The sequence below is a fragment of the Mauremys mutica genome, chromosome 11 (genome assembly GCF_020497125.1).
Source record: "Mauremys mutica isolate MM-2020 ecotype Southern chromosome 11, ASM2049712v1, whole genome shotgun sequence".
Taxonomy (NCBI): Eukaryota; Metazoa; Chordata; order Testudines; family Geoemydidae; genus Mauremys; species Mauremys mutica.
In genome coordinates, this window is record NC_059082.1 from 74,611,959 (window position 1) to 74,635,135 (window position 23,177).

General features: G+C 47.4%; 1 protein-coding gene across 9 annotated transcripts in view; it reads left to right on the forward strand.

Moving 5' to 3' along the window:
- The window catches only part of ELFN1 (extracellular leucine rich repeat and fibronectin type III domain containing 1), a 269,209-nt gene that overhangs the window by 190,441 nt on the left and 55,591 nt on the right, over nucleotides 1-23,177 (forward strand). For 8 of the 9 annotated variants that reach the window (XM_044979029.1, XM_044979027.1, XM_044979028.1 and 5 more), the window contains one exon: nucleotides 4,975-5,146. The gene's annotated coding sequence lies outside the window, so the exon portion shown is untranslated. Of the gene's footprint in view, nucleotides 1-4,974; nucleotides 5,147-15,133; nucleotides 15,756-23,177 lie in introns of those variants that run through there. The other variant, XR_006572336.1, reaches the window with a different exon arrangement.

Genomic DNA, 23,177 nt, shown 5'->3' on the forward strand with positions numbered 1-23,177 from the left:
GAAATAGGTTTTAACAAAAACAAGCAACAGATTGTTTTCAGCAGCCTCTCAGCAGCTGAGCTCTCCCTCCACTCTCATGATGTTATCATTGCACTAATTATCCAGCTTCCATCGCTCTTCTTCACACTAGGGTTTTCCTTAAATTCTCCCACCATTGCACTGTCACCACACTGCTCCATGTTGAAAGCGCTAGCATGCACGAGCCACTGGCTTTGCAGCTGCCAAGTCATCTCCCAGTAGTGGAGCTGCACTGCTGGTGATGCAGCGTTGGGAGACAGTATCAAAAATGCTAGTAGCAAAACAGCCAGAGAGTTTTCCAAGGCAGAGAAGAGCTGAATTTCTAATCTAAGGGTATGGCTACACGTGCGAGTGTGGTCGTGGCGCCAGCGCTGGGAGAGAGCTCTCCCAGCGCTGCAGGTACTCCACCTCCCCGAGGGGATTAGCTTACAATGCCGGGAGCTCCCAGCGCTGGGGCACTGCTTACACTGGCGCTTTGCAGCGCTGTAACTTGCTGCACTCAGAGGGCTGTTTTTTCACCCCCCTGAGCGAGAAAGTTGCAGCGCTGTAAAACGCCAGTGTAGCCAAGGCCTGAGAAAACAAGCAGGGAAAAAACCTTGTAAAGAAGAAGGAAAAAGAAACCCTTTGGGCTGCTTTATGCATCGCACAGGCAGGAATAAAAAAGGACACACCCATTTTTTTTTCCTTTTCAGGTCACCTTGAAAGAGCAAGAGCAATTTGGTCGGCCTTCCCTCCCTCAGCCTTCTCCCACTAACATACTAAGGGCAACAGCTCCCATCCTCCCCAGGCTGAAACTGGAGAGTCACAAAATTAGTCTGGTTCTCTCAGTATCACAGAGTATTATTCATCTATAGACTTTTAAAAAACAATTGAATCCAGGTAGAGTTTGTCAAGCCCTTCAAGTTCACTTGGTCTGATGAATTGCTGTGTGTGTGCGTGTGTGAGAGAGAGAGAGAGAGAGAGAGCGCGAGCTCTTTCTGCCTCTCTCTGTGTTTGTATCAGTCTGTGTTTGTTTTCCACAGCTGCAACTCACTAGGAGCCCGAAGAGTCTTTCATAAAATCCTGCTAGGAGTCAGTCTTCAGCACCAGCATTTCCCTTCACAAATACATCGCTAATGCCAAGGGAGCGCCAATAGCTTGGTGGATCATTTACAAACAATAAGGTGTTATTAAATGAAAAGAACATTCTTTACCACTGTCCAGATAGAGAGAGGAATGGAAGGGATCCTGTCTCTTTGCAGCCGGCTCCCTTAGTCTAATGTCTGTCCCATCAATTCCTATTGCCCTGGTGCTTCTCTCACCCTCTGGCTTTCTTGTCTCTCCCTTACGCCTTGTGTCTCGTTCCGTCCTACAACCCATTGTTCTGGTCTCTGGCAGAAGTCAGGCAGGAAGTTCTCGCTGCCCTGGGTACAGCATTGCGCAAAGGGCCAGGTGCATTATATGAGGGGTGGGAGTTCACCTTCCTCTGAAGAATCTGGCATACACCACTGCCCAAGACAGGACACCGTTGGTTGAATCTGGCATTGCTGTATTCCTGGGCGGTGGGGCAGATCCCTGAAGCTGGTGCAGTGAGAGGTAAACCACACTTCCCTGGGCCAGTCTGGTGCCTCGTGTCCCAGTGAGGGTGGGTGGAGTTACCACAGCGGCCTTGCAGCAGGTCCTGTGTGGAGCGAACTTGGACCTAGACGATCCCATAGAACTATGAAGAGTTTAAGGCCAGAAGGAGCCACACCCACCCAGACCTCCAGCATCACGCCAGCAAGAGCCCCTCTCCCCATGACTCTTGGGAAGAAGGCATGGCTCGTCCCGTTAAAATGCCTGTCCTTTTAGTTTAAGCCGTTGTTATGATGCCAAGCCCCTTGTTTCACTGCCCATTTTTGGCAGGTCAGTGGCAGCGCTAAGCAAATCCTGGAGTGGGGGAGGAGGTGGGCAATGATCTGTGGATGTTCATTCAGATTTGAAAATGAATTTAATTTCAGTCACACTCATGGCCTCCTCATATTTGCCTTCCATGCGTGGTCCGGCTGCCAAGCTTTACTAGCACTGCTATGCCGGAAAAACAAACATGACGCTCAGATGCTGACCTGCTCGCCAAAAGCAAATTTCAAATTGGCCATTTGATTGCCGGATTTGAAATTCACAGTGCTGTGCCGGTCCGTTTCATAAATCATCCGACGGGGGAACAGAAACTGTACCACCGGGGTGATGTAACTAATCAACAGGGCGTGAATTTCAAATGAAGAATATTTCCAATGAAACGCTAGAGCAGGGGTACGAAAACTTTTTGGCCCAAGGGCCACATTGGGGTTGCAAAACTGTATGGAGGGCCGGGTAGGGAAGGCTGTGCCTCCCCAAACAGCCTGGACCCCGCCCCCATCTGCCCCCTCCCACTTCCTGCCCCCTGACTGCCCCCCTCATAACCTACCACCCATCCAACCCCCGCTGCTCCTTGTCCCCGACCGCCCCCTCCTGGGACCCCCCACGCCTAACCATCCCCCAGGACCCCACCCCCATCCAACCCCCCTGCTCCCTGTCCTCTGACTGCCCTGACCCCTATCTACACTTCCACCTCCTGACAGGCTCTCCGGGACTCCCACAGCTATCCAGCCCCCTCTGTTCCCTGTCCCCTGACCGCCTCCCCCTGAACCTCCACCCCATCAAACCGCCCCCTGTCCCCTGACTACCCCCCGGAACCTCCTTCCCCTTATCCAAGCTCCCCGCCCCCTTATCATGCCACTCAGAGCAGCATGTCTGGCAGCAGCACCGCCCAGACGGAGCCAGACACGCTGCCGCGCTGCCCGACGGGAGCTCTCAGCCCGCCACCCAGAGCACTGGTGGCATGATGAGCTGAGGCTGTGGGGGAGGGGAGGCAGTAGGGGAGGGGCCGGGGGCTCAAGAGCCGGGCAGGATGGTCCTGCGGGCCGGATGTGGCCCGTGGGCCGTAGTTTGCCCATTTCTGTGCTACAGCGATATTTGCACAGGGAGGAAATTGCAAATTAGTTCTAATAACAAATAAATATGAGGACTTTGAAATCTATGTGTGAACATCCCATGGATTGAAAAAGAGGGGAACACTGACAGAGATATTCACTGTGAATTGTTCATTCAGCTCCAAGTGCTAAGATCTAACCATTGTTAAAAAGACTATGCAAAGTCTTTGTAAAATGCAGTTAAGTTCCATATAGTGACCATCCCAATGACTTTGTGCTCAACAGATCTGCTCCCTGGGTGTATTCTGCTTAGGTTAGTACCAGTAATAAATTGTACTACCTTGAACTCCTACCGTCTCTGTTGCGCCCATCCCGCTGTGGCAGAGTGAGCTGGAAATAAATCCTATTCTGGCTTGCATGTCTTCAACAGAATTATTTACTAAGTTCCACTTGCAGAATCTAGATGCTGAGGTATATAGAGGTATGCACTTCCATTGCGCCTTAATTACACCTAGATTAGGTCTCTCTTCAGTCAAGGTTACTGATGATGAAGCATGAGCTGGAAAATACCCAACATTACATTCAGATCCTGGTGGAATTTGCAAGGCCTGCAAATCTTTGTCCCTCTCTCCTAAGCAAACATGGTATGGAATCCCTGTGACGTAATTAACGTGGAATTCCCCCGGGTCATTTTTAAGGGCTGTTTCGAAAACGGAGCCACTCTTCAAAGTTTCTCTTGTTCAGCTTTTTTTCCATGTAAGGTGTATCTCTCAGATACTAGATTCATTATTCCAGAGTCGTTCTCATCTCGTCTATGATTTTCCTCACTGACATTTGCTACACTCCAAACACTGATCCCGCATTCAAATACCTGCCTCGCCTCGCCAATACTGGTTCCACTGTTAAAAAGCAGTCATTGCTTTTGAGTTATTGTCCTCCTATTTCCAGTTTCGATTTTAGACTTCATAACTGACCTCCAAGTATCTGTTGCCTTTCCTGATACCTCTCAACCTTGTCTTTCTGATTGATTATCCAATTGTGTTCTCCATTGTTCTGATGACTGCAGTTTGCCTGGTATATGTCACTGGCCTGTTCCTGCTCTGTAATGTTAGCTCTTGGTCTTTCACAAGTCTCTGGTGTCTTCCAGCCTCTGTCCCATGTCCCTGATCCCTGTCTCAGGTCCATCCATCTCACAGATGCCTTTCTTTTGTCTCTTCTCCTTCGGGAGGAGGGGAGGTATGTTATCTCTCTAGAGCCCTGTCCACAATGGGATCAGGAATGTGCTAGTTAAAACCATGTTTAAAACACAGTTGTTTCTAATGGAGTTCTAGCCCAATTTCTCTGACAAGTATGGATGTGGATTTTATGGCTGTATACAATAAAATCATACTGCAGACAATCCGGTCAATGGCATGGTTTGACAGGCAGAATTTACAGAAAAAATCACCATCCAGACAGGTCAGAGGAACTGTGCCAGAACTCTGTGAGCAACAATTGTATTTAAACATGCTTGTAACTAGCATGCTTCTGACACCACTGGATATAGCCTAGTACTTGTCCCAGATCTGTCTGTCTCTCGCTGCCTGTGTCAGGTTGTCCATCTCTCTGATATTTGTTCTATGTCTGCTGATCTCTCTGTCGATCTGCCCCAAGTCTATCCGTTGCTCTGATGTTTAATTCACTGCCCTGTTTTCCTAAATCCTGCACAGAATGTGTTTTTCTTTCTGAAATATTTCCTGTTTTTATGTCTGTCCCAGGTCTCCTTTTAGCTCCAAAGATCTCTTTTGATTTCTTCCTCCTCTAAGGGCTGGCTTGCTTTCCTGTTAATTTACCAGGTCCAACAGCTGATCTTGTTGCTAATTGATGTCCCCTCTGTCTTATGTTGTTTCATGTGGGATGTCGTTGCCATTGTGTCTGATCCACTGTTTGATAGCTCTGATCTCTCAGCGGTGACTGATCCATTGCTTTCATTGGCCCTCCTGTATGTCCCTGACGTATCTCCCTCTCATATTTTTTTTTCTTGCAGTTCAAATATTGGACTTGGTGACCCATCCTCAAGGATCCCTAATGTCGAATCCCCTGTGCCCGTCAGCAAATGCACATGATGATTAGGCAACATTCATGACATCAGCCGGGAAAAATCCACTGAGCCGCAGCTTTCTGATGTCAGGAACCAGCAGTGAGACACAGGCACAAAGGTAAGAGGAGACTTTTTCAATCACACCAAAGGAGAAAGGAGTGAACTGCAATGAACAGGCAGATGTGGGACAGCTGGGGAAGAAGGAGAAGCAGTGTACGGGGATCATACAGATATAACAAACCAAAAAGGTCAAATCCATTCTTGGTAGCGGTAAGGTACATGGAAACAGAGCCTGAGGGTGATTTGACAGCTTTAGATTCCAAAGGAGAAACCTTGGGCCAGTTTGTATCCTGGCACAGATGCAGGCAGCAACCCAGATATGTTTCTCTCCCACTCCTTTCTGAAAACCCTGAAAGCCTGGGATTGTTCCCAGAAGGCCTCTTCTATGTGTGCAGTCTAACTATGGACCATGCTCACATCCACAGGGAAGCAATGAAACGATGAGCTGATTAGCTGTGTACTCTGCTTGGGCCTGCTAGGAGTGAAAAGTGTCATGGTGACAATAACACCGTAACCCACGTGCTTGGCTACATTGGCTGAAAACTGGGTGGCATCTACTGGGCCAGGCCAGTGTGGAATCTCAAGGAGAATTAAACAAAGCACTTTCAAAAGCATGCTGTGTGCTACCCTCTAACCCACCCGCATAATCACTGCATCTATCTCTGTTCACCAAGGGAACCACATCCACAGAGTATCAGAGATGGCCCAGACCTCAGCCCTCAATCCATACACCCCACAAGTTTGGCGGTGTTCTATATTCAAACTCTGAGCCAATCTTCAATTGAAGGCCAGGTACAGTGGCCACTTTTATGAAGTCAGCCATTGCCATAGTTAACAAAAGAGTGGGGAGAGCTCAAAATTATTGTCTCTGATGAGTTAGGGAAACACTGCAGACTCCCTTGCCTTCCTATGAGATGCAGCTAGTTGAAATAGCAGTCGAGAAACGCATTTGGCAAATTTTGCCTTTGTTATTTGCAATTCTCAACTGCACTTAAAGGAACTCACAAGTGAAGAAGCAGCAGCATATGCATTACACTTGAAGGTGGCCAGTCTGCAAGCTTCCAAACTGGTCATTCCAGTTGGTTAATAGGTAGCTGCACATGGCCTACAATACATACGTTAGTTTGGGGTCAAGTACGTGTATTCACTGAGTATGAAGCGGATAGAAAATGGACAGATCAAAGTGAATTCTTGAAATACTCATTCATTTTCCTCCTCTCTCTCTTGCTCTCTCTCTCACACAGTATTCAACCAGCTCTGCTGTGCAGTAACGGTGGATACATCTTGACTCGTGAATTATGACCCTTCTATCTAAAATGTGGCTTTTGGGGTGAAAGTTGGGTGCGCTTTTTTTAAGATTGAATTTACATTCTTTCATTGAATGTATGGATTACGGAACAAATGGTTTTTCCAAAACTGAAGTGCAGTATGTGCCTTCACCCCAACTTGCACAAAACTGTGGTTTTTCACAAAGCAGAAAGAGAACATTAGGTTCACATCACCTCTATAATTTAGTTTTCTAAGATTAGTCTTTGCCATGTGTTGGCTGTTGAAATGTCTGGCTGCGGGGAGCTCTAGGAATTTTTGTGTTTCTTGTCTCCACCTCAAAACCATTTGAAAGGTTTTCATCCATCCATTGAGAGAGATAACTGTTGTATAAAGGCACACAGTGAAGTACTCTTTTTTTGGCAGCGTGTAATTTTTTTTGCACTGTTATTTAAAATATGCTTTTTAAGAGGACAAAAGGGAACAATTTAGTGGAAACAAATTTGTATAGGAAAATGCACAGCTGGATAAAAAGATTTTTTTGCGTTATTGCTTGGGAAGACAGGCGAATTTGAGCAAGGATGGAATTAAAAAGTGAGCTTAAACATTACTTAAGTGGGTTGTTGAGACTGAAGAGAATAACAACTTCAGGAATAAGTTTGCTTAGAGCCTCCATTTCCAGTAGAGTCAGGTTTATGGCAACTACCTTATTTTACCAAACTCCACTTTTTTATTCTTTTAAGTAAACTGAGCACTGGTGAAAGGTGTTACATCAGCAGCCCTGGAGACAGGCCTGGTTTATACCTAAAACGTAGGTCACCTTAGTTACGTTGCTCAGGGCTGTGAAAAATGCACATCCCTCAGAGACGTAGTTAAGCTGACGAAGCCCCGGTATAGACACCACTAGGTCGATGGAAGAATTCTTCCATCGACCTAGCTACCGCCTCTCGAGAGAGTGGATTTACTACAGGGACAAAGAAAGCCGTAGCCATAGCAAGTGTCTAGACTAGCATTATAACAGCGTAGCTGCAGCACAACAGCTGTGCCGCTGTAGTGTAGACAAACCCTGAGAGATGGTTATAGAGTCAGCAGTCCTAGGGACAGAGAAACAGAAGTCCTGGAAACACACAGACAGAGGTAGAGGCCAGATGGAACCAAGAGGTAACAGTCAGTGATGGTAGGCAGGAAAAGATAGGAAAATTCCTAATCCAGGGGCAAAATTTTCAAAAGCACCTAAGTCCCATTTTCAAAAGTGACTTAGCCACTTCGGGTATGTCTACACTACCCACCGGTTCGGCGGGCAGCAACCAATCCAGTGGGGATCAATTTATCGCATAGATGTCATAAATCGACCCCCAAGTACTCTCCCGTCGATTCCTGTACTCCAGGGCCACAAGAGGCGCAGGCAGAGTCGACAGGGGAGCAGCAGCAGTCGACTCACCACAGTGAAGACACCGCAGTGAGTAGGTCTAAGTACGTTGACTTCAGCTACGTTATTCACGTAGCTGAAGTTGCGTAACTTAGATAGATTCGCCACCCCGCTCCTCCCAGAGTAGACCAGGGCTTAGGCTCTGTTTAATTGAAAGTCAGTGGGACCTCAGCACTTAAATCCCATTAGGTGCTTTTGAAAATTTACCCCCGTTCACAAACACATGGCTACTGGCTAGGCATGACAGACAGACAGCAATCTGTGTATTGACGGAGACAGAGCCAGACCCAGGCAGCGAATTACAAACATCAGTACTAAGACAGCAGGCCTGAGACAGGAAGGACAAAAGACAGTTTTGTTATCTCAGTTTATAAGCCCTGCATCTTGAAGGCATTTATATCAAAGACTCCCGCAGGGCTTTCTCAATTGACTGTTATAAAGTCTAATGTTGAGTTATCAAGGATGTAAAATGGAACTTGCAGCAAGAGCAGGATAAGGGCTTTATTCCTGCCACAAAATAGGAGAAAACAAGCGATTTGAGAATTATTAAGCTGAACAGGTTGGGATGGGTCTCTTCGGACACAACAAGAGATGGATTTTGCTCACTGCAGACTGGATAATTATGATGAATGGCCTTCCTCTCCCTCTGTCTGTTCCACCTCCCTTCTGCCCCAGCCTAGTAGAGCTGGCCAAATGCTGTCAACCTAGTGTCTGGGAACATACCTTCCAATGAAAGCCACGCATTGGCTTTGGCAAAATGTGTAGTCTCTCTTACCACTTCCCGCAAACATTCATGCAAGCAAGTTTGTGTTCACAGGCTCTTTGCAGCAGGAAGGGAAAGTGCCACGAATATTTGCACAGATAAGTATTTACACAAGTATTAGCAGAGCCACCCTGAGAGCAGTCAGTGTCTTGGGAGTCATCCCATCAGAAAACAGCAAGAATAGCATGTGACTATTGCACAGTACAAGCAGGTGAATTTTGGGTAGCAAGTACAGGAGGCTGAGGAGTAACCCCTAGGCTGAGATGTTTGCATAAACCGTGTGCCAAATGATTTCACGCAATGAACAGATTAGTAAAAGTCGAAGCCTTCTTGTGGGGAATTTGCTACATTCATCAATTAAATTGTTTGCATTGAACAGCTTTGCCCTATCTAGCTCCAGGATTTCAGCCTGGTAATTTTGCTGGCATAGGGGACCGGCGCCACAGCCATGAAATCTCACTGCCAACCTCTTCTTCCCCCGCTCTTTCCAGGCCATCAGCCGTGAAAACCCTGCCAGTAGCCCAGACTGCGGCCCTTCCAGTGCAAGCCGTTCATTTAAACTGAAGGATCTCTCAATGACTCCATCTGCTAAGTGACGTTAGTAAAGGGAAGGTTATAGCACCAGTTAGTGCTGGGCCCTCAGAATATAACCTCTTTATCTATTGGGCCGGAAGGAAGGAGGCATGTGATTGGCTGCTGGAGGTTCTGAACCACGTAGGTGTCCTGGAGAGCAGTCAGAGGAATAAAAAGGGCTGGCTAAAAATCGTTGTCCTCTGGCAGCAGCTTGGTAGCCTGTAGTGGGAAATGAGATGATGGGCTCAGTCCAGATGTCCCTATGTCAAAAACATCGCAGGTTTCACGGGGGAGACCAGCATTTCCCAAATTGGGAGTCCTGACCCAAAAGGGAGTTTCAGAGGGTCACAAGGTTATTTTAAGGGGGGTCATGGTAATGCCACCCTTACTTCTGCGCTGACTTCAGAACCGAGCAACCGGAGAGCAGCAGCTGTTAGCTGGGCGCCCAGCTCTGAAGGCAGCACCCCACCAGCAGCTGTGCAGAAGTAAGGGCGGCAATACCATACCTGCCATCCTTACTTCTGCGCTGCTGCCTTCAGAGCTGGGCCCTCAGTCAGCAGCCGCCTCTGTCCGGCCACCCAACTCTGCAAGCAGCAGCACAGAAGTAAGGGTGGCAATACCATCCCATGCCATCCTTACTTCTGCGCAGCTGCTGGTGACAGCTCTGCCTTCAGAGCTGGGCTCCTGGCCAGTAGCCACTGCTCTCCAGCTGCTCAGCTCTGAAGGCAGCCTTGCCGCCAGCAGCAGTGCAGAAGTAAGGGTAGCAGTATCGCAACCCCCCCCATAATAACCTTGCAACCCCCCCCCCCCAACTCCTTTTTGGGTCAGGAGCCCTATAATTACAACCCCATGAAATTTCAGATTTAAATAGCTGAAATCATGAAATTTATAGTTTTTTAAATCCCATGACCATGAAATTGACCGAAATGGACCAGGAATTTGGTAGGACCCTAGTCATAAGGGTCCCGCCTGGCCTAAAATTCTATGAAGTGACAAATACTAAATTAGTATTATTTAAGTCATGTATGCCCTATATATATAGGCCTAATTGTGTCCCATGCACTTCTGTAGTATGAAATTAGGCCACTACTGTATGCATCAGGAAAACTTCCAGCTACAGAGATCGGTTAGAGTGTGGGATTAATCTCTGACCAAAACGTGGAAACCCTACTATTAGAGACATTTAAAACCAGCCTGGACAAAGATGTGCTGAAGGGGACAATCCTGCATTGCCAGGGGTGGGGAAGGGAGATGAACTCAGTTTTCTCCTCTATCACTTGAATGAGTGTGTGATCTGACATTCATATGTAAAGTATTAGGGCAAATACCTGCCACTGGGGCATCATAGGTAGAGAACAGCAGAAACTGGACTTGCTGCTCCACAACCACCTTCACCGAGAGTTAGGGTTTCAGATTCCGCCTCATATTCTGCAGTCAGACTTTCTTTGCTGTCCGGATCAGACTCTTGTTCCCCCGTGTCTCGCAGGCAGGCAGTACCTGATGCCAAATAGGAACATGAAATCTCCCATGATGCATGTAGCCAAATATGCAAATAGTGTATATGGGAGAGGGGGCTAATTCCTTCCTGATACTCACAAGGAATCGGCTTACAGCCTGAAGCTCTGATTGCGTTTATCTTAGCCTGCCTAACAGTAACTACATATAGCTCCTAAAATTAGCCAGATCTTTTAAAAATGCAGCCACGCTATTGACCTCGCTGACCTCCCATGGGAGCAAATTCTACAGCGGCCTTTATTGTTATGACCTGGCCCCTAGAAGCCCCTGCATGGACACACAGGTAAACACAGTCCCTTCCCCCAAGAGGATGTTTACCTCCCTGCACCAGTAAAAGAGGAGGAGATGTGTGAAATCTTAAATGTCTGCGATGGGAAGCTTCTCAGTGCAGTAACCCAGTCCCTCCTGACATTCTGGTCCTGTGAATCAAACCTGGACAAGAAGGGTGTAACCATCATACTGGAGCCAACCACTCCAGCAGATTCACCAGCAGAGAACCTGAGCCTGGCTGTGAAAGTGCCTCTGAAACAAAAGGCAAAGAGTCAATGCTGACAAGTAAAATTCAGACAGAATGGTTTGGCTGATCAGATTAAACTGCTGCTCCCACCTGGAGAAGGAGAAGCACATGGTCTCACATGGAGACCCACAACGAGACAGAGAATTTGTGGGGATTTCGGCACGGCATCGTGACCCAGAAGGGCACCATCCATAGCTCACCTCTTCCCCACGGCCTGAATCTTCCTCTGAGCTTTTCTGAGTTATTTGTTAAACCAGACTGCTTGGAAATTAGCCATCAAAGAACCTTTCACTCCCACTCCCATCCTCTGTGCCTCCCAGCCATTGACATTAACATCGGAATGCCTGCATTGGATTTGAATGGATTTTAATAACCCCATGCAGGCCTATATTAATAAACCAGTGTGAAAGGCAGCACGCAGCAGCTGAAAATGAGCCTCCTGGAAATGTGGCTATAAAACATGTACATTGGCCTGCCTGTGAGATAGACAGAAAGATACATATGGCGATAGAGAAATAGTCTATCTCAGCTGTCATCTCTCCCATCACGCTCACACTTGAGTATCTACCTTAGTCTAACATCTAGACCAGGGTAGTAAATAGACGGACTGCCAAATCCAGACTGCCAGAGGCTTTTGAAAAGACCCTGAAATCTTTTTATTTACTTGTTTTCATCATCATTATTATTTATTTATTTTCTCTGGAGACTGGACCTTGACTATACTTTCACCAAGAGATTTGGACATTGACAAAAAATAATTGACTACCCTTGATCTTGACTGTGGATACAGAGCCAGATTCACTTATGGCAGCTTCTGCCAGCATAGACCCTGGCATAGGGCTCTTGGGGGCAGAAAGTCTACTGGAGAAAGGTTGTGGTTGCACAAATCTGCAACTGTCCTTCCACCAGAGGGCCCATAAGGAGCCAGCAAGGCCTGCTAAGTGAGGGGGGCCAGCCAGGAGTGGGGGCATGATTGATTTGGCTAATGTCTGCTGCAGCCTCCACCATCTGGGTTATTGTGGAGCCCCCATAGGATGCAGGAACCCAGAGGGTAGGTGGAGCTGGGGAATACAGCTGCCCTCTGCTAGTGGGAGCCTCTCCTCTATGGCGCAGCTCTCAGGCTGGCGTCGGGAGGTGGAAGCAGCAAGAGCAGCTCTGGCCTGGTGCCTGAGAAGCAGGATTGAGCTAGCAGTATTTTTATATTTGATGATTAATATAAAACGAAGGCCTTGGTTTAATACAACCCCATATGTCAGATGTTCAAATTAGATACAGTGTAACCCAGCTGAGATGCGGGGACAGTGTATAAAATATAACAGGAAGATTAAAAGGTGTCCCCAGGCAGAAGAGGATATTTATTTATTTACAGCCTGATGCAGTACCTGACAATTGTGTAGCGCCAGAATTGACGATGCTGAAACCTCTTCTGAGACTGTCCTGAGATATAAGAACTAAACGTGCCCCTGGCCTAGACGTGATCCTATTAGCTTTCCTAGGGGAGTCGCCTACACTCATTGATCGGGATGAATATAGGCTGCAGGATCAGCCTCTGCTTTACCACCTTGCTGATACCCTACATTCTATCTTGCCTGCTTGGACTGGAGGGAATGAGGCACCCTGTTCGAAGGGCTTGCAGAGAGCACTCGGATCTTGGCTTCTTCAGCTGCAGGCTTGTCATATGCTCTCCTGAGTCTCCTCTTCCTCTTCCGAGAGCAAAGTGCCACAGATTTGCCCCCTGTTCAAAGAGATGCATCTTCTAAAGACTTCCAGGGTTGAGCAGTTAAGGCTGCTCTAAATCGTGCTGGGGACGGAACTCGCCCCAGGCTGGGCCCAGGTCCTGGGCGCTGCAAACATGCTATAAAGTCACTTGTCCTGCGCCAAGTGCAACTTCACTTGACCAGAAATTATAGGTCCTTGGTGGGGCCAGTTTAAAAATTGATGCGTTGCCTGGGAGCAAGGCTGTGGTGGTTCCTAGTTGGTATTATATTCTATATTTGTAACCAGTCATGGCATATAACACGCAGCTGTAAAGAGTGGTTTGGGGTGCCCAAGATGAGACACCTTAACTTTCTGAAAATGGGACCCTTTTAGGGTGCCTCACATTGGGCATCCCAAATCACTAGTCACTTTTGAAAATTTTGGCCCAAATGGGCCTCCTTTTTTTTTTTTTAAAGAAGAAACTGGCGCTAACTACCAAGTGATATTAAAGAGGCACATTTGCCCTAAGTAAATACAAAATGGTTTGATGTGTGGAAAGCATTTTCCATTAAGCTCGTTAGTACATAAAGAGCTAATAGTTTGAGATTATGGTTATAATGACAATGATTATTATTGCTAGTTTGCCTTTAAATGGTGCTGTTTTTACCCCACAGTTCTCTCTTTGGGGAAGTAAATAAGCCTTATTAAAGAAGTCAGTCTTCCTCTACAATTCTTGCCTCTCTTTTCATGTCTTCCTGTCTCATCCCTTCTATATTTCCACCTATCTTCTTTCTTCTCCATTCTTCCCTCCCACCTTACAGCCATTAAAGCAAATTTTCAAAGTGGGATTTTCATGGCTAGGAGCTTTAAAACTCCCTCCCATCATCTCAGCAGAGCGAGGCCTGGGCAGTGCTTGGATGGGAGAATGCCAAGAGAAAATCAGATGCTACTGGAAGTGTTGTATATGGAAGTGCAGTCTTTCCTCTGAGTCTGGACTGAACTAAGGCTCCAGCACTGGGTTGTGGTGCATGGTGCTGCAGGAAGATGCTGCCTGTTGGAAGATATATAAAATCTAGCAGATCCTTATCACTTGTAGACACTAACGCAACCATGGCAATAGTAACCTCAGTTTTGGCCCCATCATAACTTGAGTAATTAGTAAATTGCTTCTTGTTTATTGATATTCCCCTCCCATTTTAATATGACACAGTATTCTATGTATGGTGTGGCTGTTCACTGGTAAACAGCTGCTGTGTTCCACCTAGAGGTGGCCGCATGTCTGTGGTGAGTGGCGTGATCTCGACACATGCACAGTGAGGGCCGTTAAAACATTTAGGCTGACTTTGAGGTTGAGATTTTTCAGAGCCACCGTGGAGAGTCAGATACCCAGTCCTGATTAACTTTAATGGCAAATCCCAGAGGCAGCTTTGAAATGCTCAGCCTTAATGCCTGCAAGTAAAACGCTACCTACCCCCTGTTTTGAAATGTCTGTCTGTCAGGCAGGGATGGTGTCTTTTATTTATCTGTAAAGTGCCTGGCACTTACGACTCTGTAGAAATAACAGAAAGGGTGGAAGTGATGTGCTTGCCGGGGTATTATATGGTATTCCCTTTACTGAGTCTAAGAATACCTGTAATACCGTGGTAATGATAAGACAGGCCAATTTGAGCAAGGATTGAATTAAAAACCCACTCCTTCCAAGGTCGAAGGACACTGGCAGTGTTGCACAGATGTACGGAGGAGACCGGAGGGAGGGGGCGTTTTGTGCATTGACTGCTTTGAGTCTTGACCACTGGATGTTAAACAAGGCCCTGAACTTCTTGGTGCCACTGCCTGGCTCTCTCCTGCCGTACATGCAGTGAGACAGTTGGGAAACACTTGGAGGCACAGTAGCCGACCCTGAACTGAAGGGGTAGGCAGAGTTCTTCCAGTGCCATCTTACATGTCAGCCAGCAGGCGGTGCTCCATGGAGGTTTCAGACTGTACAGAATGCCAGCTCCGCAGGGTGCTCCACCGTGCTACCAATGTGCTGCCTCCTTCCAAATGAGATGTTGAGGGATCGGTCCTGGGGGAACTCCCATGCAGTCTAGATAACTAGTCAATACAATGGTGCAAAGTCTAGAATCTGTCCTTTATTGAGGGTGTTTGCTGCCCTCCTGGAAGGGAAAGAGAAAGGAGTGGGGCATGCTCAGAGAGAGGAGTTGGAGCCATAGCAGCAGGTCGGATGCTTCTGCCTCATTAATCCTCCATTGTCAGTAATGGTTGTTGTATTGTATCCGTCAAGGTGTTCCTGTATCACCTGTGTATCTTCGGAAGCCAAGCTGGCAGCAATCTCAGAGCAGGGGAAAGTCAGTCCTGGAGAAAACAGCCGAGGCGGTAACGAGAGAGGGGAACCTGTCAGGAAAGGGGAAGTGTGATGGAGGTGCACCGGGCTGACACTTTCCCAGTGAACCTTTTCTGCTTTCCACAGCACTGTGTCATGGTGTCAGATTCAATACGGCCAGCCCCTTTGGATACACCGGGGCCATTTCACATCATTTAGATGCAACATCCTCCAAACGTCTTTTTTTTTTTTTGGAGTGTCAGCCAAATGAAGAGTGAGTTATGCAGTCCGACATGTGTGCAGAATTGTCACAGCTCTCAGGGCAGGCAGAAAATCCCACTCTTGGCCACCCACCAGCTCTCTGCTGAGCACTACGGTTTACACCTGTCTGATCTGGAGCCGATGGTGGCCATTGCAGTGCTTAGGCAGCTAATCGATTGTTTAAGCGATGCAGGCGCACAGACACAAAGGTAATGGACTCTGTGTGTGTTGTTTGTCTCTCTACTGCACCCTAGAAAGAAGACATTGGTTATCTTCCCCACCCCTGAAATTCCGTGGAAACCACTGTTCTTTGTCTGTCTGATAACCACCCTCCTCTGACTATTAAAATAGATTTGAGTTGGGGCTTTTATAGCATCTCTCATACTTCAGTCTACCAACGATCTTCACATAGTAATGATTTCAGACAGGCAGTGGTGCAGAGATTGGATAGACATATGCAGCAGCCATTATGTGCTTGGTAATACTGTACATATAACCTTGGATCTCAGGAACAGCCCTTCCTGACTGGTACCAGGCCACAGAACCCAGCCAATGATTCCCGCATCTGGCCTGTAACTTTGAGCTTTGCTAGAGCACGTCTTTTAGAAAAACCTCCAGTCTTGATTCTGTTCGATCTCCATGCCTGGTCCTAGGAGAATGCCAACAAGGGGGCCATGTGGGATGGTACGTTTTCTGAGGCGTTTACTTAATTGCTGGGATCTGAAGTGAGACAACTAATTATTTCACATAAGCCAATAAACAGCCATCAGATGACAGTGTTGTTGTAGCCGTGTTGGTCCCAGGATATTAGAGAGACCAACTGCGGGAGGTGATAACTGTTATTGGACCAACTTCTGTTGGTGAGAGAGAGAGGCTTTTGAGGTTACACAGTGCTCTTCTTCAGGTCTGGGGAACATACTCACAGTGTCACCACTCAATACCAAGTGGAACAGATTGTCTAGAGTAAGTAGTGAACACATATTTCAAGGGACCACTCAAGGTGAAGTGGCCCGTTAACACTCCTCCAGTCATAGGGGGAAAAGGAAGCGGGAGGGGGATGGCAGCTGTGGGGAGTTGTTAGTGAGTTATAATAAGCCATAAATCCAGTGTCTCGAGACACTGCTCCTGCAAATAAAGATGGGTGCAGTTTGGTGGGATTTAAGAAGCCTAAATCCTCTCACACTGACTCTTGATGAAGGAAGACTTGTAAACGACCATTTGAGGTGGAAGTCCATTCTGTACCACGCCATGGCTACATTATAGCCATGTGATTCTTTCGCTACTGCTGCAGTTTGGTGGGCACAAATAACTGTAGATACATTTTATAACACTTGGGGTGTCAGTGTGGCTGATTTGCTGGTGCAATCCAGGTGCATTCAGTTAGATACCTAAGTGCCATAAAATGCATCTGCAGTTATTTGCAGGTGCAAAGATGCAGGAGCATAATTGCAGGTTGCTCCAGAAAATTGGTCCCTAAATGACCTACAGCGCCCCAGCAAAATTGTGAAGTAAAATCTGAGGTCTAGTTAAGGTCAGGCTGGAAATGAGGCCCGGTATCTCATTACCAATCTAGTTCATGATCAAATATAATCGCAGGGCAGGTTTTCACTACCCGGATCGGCAGGTAGTGATCGAGCCATCGGGGATTGATTTATCGCATCTCGTGTAGACGCAGATAAATCGATCCCCGAACACACTCCCCGTCAACTCTGGAACTCCAGCTCGCGAGAAGCGGAAGCGGAGTCGACGGGGGAGCAGCAGCGGTTGACTTGTCACCATCCTCACGGCCAAGTAAGTCGACCTAAGGTATGCCAACTTCAGCTACGCTATTCACGTAGCTGAAGTTGCATATCTTAGGTCGACCCCCTCATAAGTGTAGACCAGGGCTAAGAGCAATGAATCCAGAATCCGAGGTACAGTGACCTTTAATTGTAAGAATGGGATTGAGAACAGAAAATATCAGGATCTGGCCTTTTAGGAAAGGGTATTTGGAAAGCGAGCTTAGAGGGTTTAGCACTGTAGAGTCAATTGGGAAGTCTCTCTCATGTTTACTCAACCCTTAGACAGGTAAAATTCCTATTGACGGTGCTTGAGTAAGGATGTCATGGTGTGACTCTTAGAACTAGGTGTCTAGAGCTAAGCAGCTGGGATTCAGAACTCCAAGACCCAGCTGCTGCCAGCAGGACCTAAGCAGTACAATGAAGCAGGCGAAAGCTTTTCTGCTGAAATTGCACTTCATGTTGATCTGTCTCTTCAATTCAAGACACTTGTTTTGAAAAAAAGAGTCAAAGGTCAAATTCAAGGGGCTTTTTTCACTCAGTTCAAAGAAAATAACAGCCTGGAGTTTAGTTAGCAGTGAGTTCTCTGACAAGTCCTCAGGGCAGCCCTTCACACTGTTACCAAGGAAGACAGGCTTGGCGAGCAGAAAAGGAGGGAGAGTTCTGCATGAAGTGTTTTGGGGCTCACCTCAGGTGCCTGCCACCCCTCTACAGCTATTTGGAGACATCCTGAATAAAATATTAGTGATCCTGGGGGGCAGATGAGCGTTGCTCAGGTTCTTATTCTTAATACAACAAGCACAGCTCTCCTTTCAACTCTGAATTCTCTTCAACTGATCTTCTGTGCTTGGGATCCATTGGGACCCAATATTGAGTGGTTTGTGCTTGAAAGAACAGCACGGTAATAATGAAGTTGTTTTCTTACCCTTTGTATTTTCTTCTGATAACTGCACATCCCATCTTCACTTCTCCTGCCTGTCCCTAGCAGCCACCAAGCCCCGAGTAGGTAAAAATGGCTCTTTGTGCTGCTGGGCAGGAGTGAGAAAGGAGCCAAAGAGATCAGAACAATCCGTATGAGATCATGCAATCGTGTGTGTGTGTGAGAGAGAGAGAGAGAAAGAGCGAGAGAGAGAGCGATCCACGGCAGGCCTGGGTGGAGAGAGCAATGAGTGAAGCCAATTTAATTTCCACAGCCATCTTCCATCTCGAGGATCTCCCAATTTTTTCTGGGATTTCAAATAACATCTAGGATTGAAAGGCAAAATTTCCAGCCTCCTCCTTTTCTATTAGTATTTAACTCTAGATGCTCAATGGAGAAAGACTTGGGGTCAATTAAAAAAAAAAAACCTCTCAGAAATCCATACACATTTCTGTGCACTGTTTTTTTAAACTGTGGGCCTTAGTCATTTGATCCCAGGTCACTGGTTGTCAGTTCCACCAGCTAAGTGCCGTGCCCATGACCATTAGTCATTACTCACAAGATGAGGAGTCTTCTCAAAGATAAAGGGCCTGAAGCAGCAGTTGTCACTCAGTGTAAATCAGAAATAACTGCACTGAAGTCAAAGGAGTTACACTAGTATAAATGAGGTCAAAGTCCATGTCTTTAAACTTCTGGCCTGGGGTTTGGCCCAGCACCAGTTAATGCTGTATCTCAGAGGACGCTCTAGGAATGGATTCAGATAGCAGGGAACATTAAGGCCATGTCTACACTACCACTTACGTAGGCAATACTTATGTCGCTCAGGGGGTTGAAAAAAACCTAAGTTACACTGGCATAAGTGGTGGTGTGCACAGCGCTATGTTGGCAGGAGAGTTTCTACCGCTGCTCATTGGGGGTGGTTTAATTATGCCCATGGAAGAAACATCACAGCAAACCAACCACCTTCTGGTACTTTTGTAATTCATAGTCCATGAACGTAAAGAAAGAACTGGGATCTCAGTGGTAACAGTGGGTAGAACGAGGGGTAAGGTTGGCTCAAAGAAGATGCAAAACCAGACTGCTTGGATTAGCTAGACTAGCACAGTGAGGCAGGGTGGCTAGGCACTGTAGTGACACTCAGATCCCGACTTGACTTCACAAGTGGCTCCACCACATGGCGTTCCATCTTTTCCTGTATGAAGAGTCAGCATCAGCTCTGTGCCTCTACGGGTACGTCTGCACTTCATATTAAGTCCAGGGCTATGGGGCCCAGGCTTGTGGACTCAGTGTTGCCAAGCCCATGCGTGAGCATCCACACTGCATTGTAACCCTGGATTGCTGGACCCAGGTCTCACCGGTGTGCTAATGCATCCATGCCGCACTATGCGGACCTTCTGACTCAGGCTCTGACTCCAACCCCAAGATACTAAGACCCAGGTCCCGAGTGCTTGCCAACCTGAGTCAGGCTGATTTATTGTGGACAGAAGGGGGCCTTGAGCTCAACCCGGAGCCAGAGCCTGCACTTAGTGTGTAGTGTAGACACATCTTAAGGCTCTTCAGAGCTGGACCCCTGACATTATCTCTTCCTTAAACTCCTCCAAGAGCCGTCCCCCCAAAAGTCACTCTTGCCTCTCCTCCCTTGCCCCACTCCCATCTCTGTGGCTTCTTCCATATGCCTGGAGCCACAAAATCAGTCTCCATGTATGTTCTTCCTTTCCCATGTGTTGTCTTCTACGTATGTCCTTCCTCATGGCTTTGTAATGACTGGTCTTCTTCTATCACCCTGCCCTTCCCTCCCGCTCTCCCGCTCTTTCTCTCTCAGGACTCAAGTCTATAGTTAGTAAGTTTATCTTTTCCTGTCCTTTCCTTTCTCTGACCACCTCCTCCTGCATCTCACAACTTTACACCCGCTTTGTGCTGCTGCTCCTTCCGTGGCCTGATGTCTCCTCCTCTGCCTTCACCACACTCTTAACAAGTTCTCATCTTCTTCACTGGCTCTACTGCTCGATGGGAATAGTCATTCTTTGCCCTCACCATCGCCACAGCCTCAGCAAATCCTCTTGCAGGACAAAGATGTGATCGTGGTATCATCAGTTTCCCTGTCCTGAGCAAACCATGGCCACATCGTTCCTGAAAGGCCTGTGGGATTGGTGGTAATAACAGCCAGGAAGCTTTTTATTTACCGTGACCTTTATGACATTACTGTAAATGCATTTTGGAGCCTGAGATGTATAAAAATAAACTGCAGGGAAATCAAGACAGCTAATTAGCAAAAGGTTACTGCTGGGCTCCCTGACTGTCAGCCCTTTTGAAGTTCTCCTTCACACAGCCTGATGTGCGTGCGATTCTCATGCTCACTTTAATAACTGTCTTGGTTACCACAGTGGCGTCATAGCTAGATGTGACTCAGCAGTTGTAAGCCCTGTGAAAGGCAGCCCGACCTGGACACAAATGTCCTATAACCTCTCACTTACCAGCATTAGAAGAGATTTAATCTTACAAACTGGAGCTCAGCATTCACCTTCGGTTTGTTCAGAGACCAATCTGGAGTATTTGGTTAAGCCCTTGAACAGACACTGCCATGTCTCACCGGGTGGAAACTAGGCAATACTGTCTCCTGATCAACCTTCTCAACAGGGACTATGAGCTGTGGGGAGACAAACTGAGGCCAGAGAGCTTCAGTCAAGCCTTTCACAGGGATCCAAGCCTTCCTCTTTGAAATGGGCCTGCCAGCAGCCTCCAATGTCACCTGTTCTGTTTTTCCACAATTATACAAGATATTCCAAACCTTCCTTTGGATCCCCTGCCTTCTTGCCTACTGTTCTAGCCACCACTGGCAAAGCTATACTTCAGACTCTCTCTCTGCATGCCAATGGCTGAGGTTTATAATTGCGTATCCCATAATCAGGAAAGGAATAGTCATCGAGGGCCTGATCTGGAGAGGTGATGAGCCCTGAGAGTTTGCCTGAGTGAGGACCTCCGGACTTACCTCTCTGACTTTAGTGAGAGTTGCAGGTGCTCGGCACCTTTTGGGAACTCCGTGAGCAGATTTCGTTAGTCACAGTCACTGAACACTTTTCCCCCCTAACTTGTTTCACTCTGTGGATTGATGGCAAACAGTTTGCTGGGAGCATAGGATACATAGGAGCCAGCAGCATTGTTTGTTTGTGATTGGTCAGACAAATCACATGGTATCATTTCTGTTCCCTGCCTGAATGAGCCCGTGGGCACTCCCAACACGAATGCACACACATGCAAATTTAAAGTTGGGTGTCCACGAACACTGGTGCTAGTGAAACTCCATCCCTCAGAAAGTGAGCCCACCAGGGTAGGGACACAGTGGCAGAAGCCATTCCTGCCACCCCCCGACCCCCAGCTTTATGCCTTGTCCTCCCTGTCTACATCTAGAGGGGGGTAAACTTTGCTTGTTAAAACACATTTTCTGGAAGATCCATCAATTGTCGCCACGAGATTAAGGAGCAGGCTTTCTACACAGCTCCATTGCCTTTGTGCCACCCAGAAGGTGAGAAACTGGCTGCAATAAGCCAGCAGAAAATTCTCCTGTCAGAGGGGAACTCTCTGGCAGTGCAGATGTGCCAGGTCAAAACCCTGGAAGGGGCATGAGGGAGCGGCTTGGCATGCTATCCTCCACAGGTGCAGTGCATTAAATCCCCGACATCTGTGAGCCAAGTCAAAACTGCTAGGAAGCAGCTCAGGCTCTCAGGAGGGTGTGAGAATCAGGGAGTTGGAACCAGCTCCCGCTCCCACCCTGCCCGAAGTAGAGCGGAGGCACAGGAGAGAATCTAGGCCAAGTCTCTAGTTAAGGGTGAAGGTTAGACTCAACAGGACCTTCTTGGGGTCTATCTGAGCAGCCCAGCATTGTGTGTAAACAAGGGAAGCGGAGCCTGAAAACTGGGCAGGGGTAGTTCCTCTATCACAGCCTGTGGCTGCTGGGAATGAAGTCCTTGGAAAGGAAATCCCAGACACTGCTCAGCTTCTCCAAGCTACTCTGGCTGACCCTGATGAGCAAGTCTGTTCGCAGTCTATTTCCCATTGTCACAGAGAAACAGTCTTAAATATCCATTAGTGTTGCCAACTCTCCAGGATTATCCTGGAGTTTCCAGGAATTAAAGATTAATCTTTAATTGGAGATATACCAATCTCCTAGAACTGAAAGGTCATTGAGTCCAGCCCCCTGCCTTCACTAGCAGGACCAATTTTTGCTCCAGGTCCCCAAGTGGCCCCCTCAAGGATTGAGCTCACAACCCTGGGTTTAGCAGACCAATGCGCAAACCACTGAGCTATCCCTCCCCCCCTAAAGATTATGTCATGTGATGAAACCTCCAGGAATACGTCCAACCAACATTGGCAACCCTATATCACATATGACTATCTCTGAGCTGTGTGTCTAACATCCTCTGTCAGATGGAGAAAGGACTTCTCTGGGGGTGGAGAGGAGAACAGCCTCCTAAGAGCCAGAAATAGTACCAGCCACAGTGATTATTCCAGTGTGGCCCAGGGGAGACTAGCCCAGCCAAAAGTGTGTTTAAAATTACAAACTATCATTTGAAATTGTAATGGGTTTTCTGGTCCCGCTTGCAGGCTAGGAAGCTCTGTAGGGAAGAATGTGATCTGGGCATTGCTAGAGCAGTTGGTCTGCAGAGAGCCAGCGTAGCACGAAGTGGGTGAATTGGGCTTCTTTGGGGAGCAGCCTGTTTTGTCTCGCTCTGTTTTGGAGTGCTTGTGTGGTGTTGTTCTGAATTCTAAGAAATAAAGGAGGGTTACTTTGCATCCTTCCAGCAAGAATATTTTATGTTTTTATATAACTTGTCTGTGTATATGCCGTGAACGTAACAGACAGAGGGACGGAGTGCTAAGGGAGAGGAGTCCAGGACTAGTCCTGCGTTGCCATACAGAGGGTGGTTAGATAATGAATAAAGGTAGGGTGGGCTAGCTAAGGGGGCACTGTGCCCTGGCTGGGGACTTTAGTGAGTGAGTGAGTGAGGGGGGTGGAGTTTTGTACATCTTAGGGAACATTGATTGTAAC